Here is a 2,500-nt window from a genome sequence, read left to right as displayed (position 1 = left end):
TGCTGCTGCTACCACTACTACTGCTGCTGCTGCTGCTACTGCTACTACTACTACTGCTGCTGCTGCTGCTGCTACTACTACTACTACTGCTGCTGCTGCTGCCTGCTGCTGCTGCTGCTGCTGCTGCTGTGCTGCTATCTACTGCTGCTGCTGCTGCTGCTGCGCTGCTGCTGCTACTTCTGCCTGCTGCTGCTGCTGCTGCTGCTTGCTACTACTGCTACTACTGCTGCTGCTGCTGCTGCTACTGCTGCTGCTGCTGCTACTGCTACTGCTACTACTACTGCTACTGCTGCTCTGCTGCTGCTGCTGCTGCTGCTGCTGCTGCTGCTGCTGCTGCACACTGCTGCTGACTGCTGCTGCTACTGCTGCCGCTACTGCTGCTGCTGCTACTGCTACTGCTGCTGCTGCTGCTACTACTGCTACTGCTGCTGCTGCTGCTGCTACTGCTGCTGCTACTGCTACTGCTGCTACTACTGCTACTGCTGCTACTGCTGCTGCTGCTGCTGCTGCTGCTGCTGCCCGCTGCTGCTGCTGCTGCTACTGCTGCTGCTACAACTGCTACTGCTGCTGCTGCTGCTGCTACTACTGCTGCAGCTCTACCACTACTACTGCTGCTACTGCTGCTCTGCTGCTGCTGCTGCTGCTACTGCTGCTGCTGCTGCTATGCTACTACTCTGCTGCTGCTGCTGCTGCTGCTGCTGCTGCTGCTGCTGCTCTGCTGCTACTGCTGCTGCTGCTGCTGCTGCTACTGCTGCTGCTACTGCTGCTGCATGCTGCTACTGCTACTGCTGCTGCTGCTGCTGCTGCCTGCGTCTGCTGCTGCTGCTGCTGCTGCTGCTGCTGCGCTGCTGCTGCTGCTGCTGCTGCTGCTGCGCTGCTGCTGCTTGCCGCTGCTGCTGCATCTGCTACTGCTGCTGCTGCTGCTGCTGCTACTGCTGCTGCTCCTGCTCTACTACTGCTACTGCTACTACTACTGCTGCTGCTGCTGCTGCTGCTACTACTGCACTACTACTGCTGCTACTACTGCTGCTACTGCTGCTACTACTGCTACTGCTACTACTGCTGCTGCTGCTACTACTGCTACTACTACTGCTACTGCTACTACTACTACTACTGCACGCTACTGCCTACTACTGCTGCTGCTACTACTACTGCTGCTGCTGCTGCTGCTGCTGCTGCTACTCTGCTGCTGCTCTCACTGCTGCTACTGCTGCTGCTGCTGCTGCTGCTACTGCTGCTGCTGCTACTGCTACGCTGCTGCTGCTGCTGCTACTGCTGCTGCACTACTACTGCTGCTACTGCTGCTGCTACTGCTACTGCTGCTGCTGCTGCTGCTGCTGCTGCTGCTGCTGCTACTGCTGCTGCTGCTGCTACTGCTACTGCTGCTGCTGCTGCTGCTGCTGCTGCTGCTGCTGCACTGCTGCCTGCTGCTGCTGCTGCTGCTCACTGCTGCTGCTGCTGCTGCTGCTACTGCTGCTGCTGCTGCCGCTGCTGCTGCTGCCTGCTACTGCTGCTGCTGCTGCTGCTGCTGCTGCCTGCTGCTGCTGCTGCCACTGCTGCTGCACTGCTGCTGCTGCTGCTGCTGCCTGCTGCTGCTCTACTGCTGCTGCTGCTGCTACTGCTGCTGCTACTGCTACTACTGCTGCTGCTACTGCTGCTGCTACTGCTCTGCTGCTGCTGCCCACGCGCTGCTGCTGCTGCTGCTACCACTGCTGCTCTGCTGCTGCTGCTACTGCTACTGCTGCTGCTACTACACTGCTGCTACTACTACTACTGCTGCTGCTGCTGCTGCTGCTGCTGCTGCTACTGCTGCTGCTGCTGCTGCTGCTGCTGCTACTACTAACTGCTGCTGCTGCTGCTGCCATGCTGCTGCACTGCTGCTGCTGCTGCTGCTAGCTGCTGCTTACTGCTGCTACTGCTACTGCTGCTGCTGCTACGCTGCTGCTGCTGCTACTGCTGCTGCTACTGCTGCTGCTGCTGCTGCTGCTGCTGCTGCTGCTGCTGCTACTGCTCTGCTGCTGCTGCTACTGCTGCTGCTGCCTACTGCAACTCTGCTGCTGCTACTGCTGCTGCTGCTGCTGCTGCTGCTACTGCTACTGCTGCTGCTGCTACTGCTACTACTGCTGCCTGCTGCTGCTGCTGCTGCTACTGCTACTGCTACTACTCTGCTACCTTGTGCTGCTGCTGCTGCTACACTGCTGCTGCTGCTGCTGCTGCTGCTGCCACTGCTGCTGCTGCTGCTGCTGCTACTACTCACTGCTGCTGCTGCTGCTGCTGCTACCCGCTGCTGCTGCTGCTGCTACCTACTACTGCTGCTGCTGCTACTGCTACTGCTGCTACTCTACTGCTGCTGCTGCTACACACTGCTGCTGCTGCTGCTACTACTGCTGCTCTACTGCTGCACTGCTGCTGCTACTACTACTGCTACTGCTGCTGCTACTGCTGCTACTGCTACTCTGCTGCTGCTGCTGCTGCTACTGCTGCTACTACTGCTACTGCC

This window comes from Coregonus clupeaformis, chromosome 14 (genome assembly GCF_020615455.1).
Source record: "Coregonus clupeaformis isolate EN_2021a chromosome 14, ASM2061545v1, whole genome shotgun sequence".
Classification (NCBI taxonomy): domain Eukaryota; kingdom Metazoa; phylum Chordata; class Actinopteri; order Salmoniformes; family Salmonidae; genus Coregonus; species Coregonus clupeaformis.
This window is presented reverse-complemented; position numbering follows the sequence as displayed.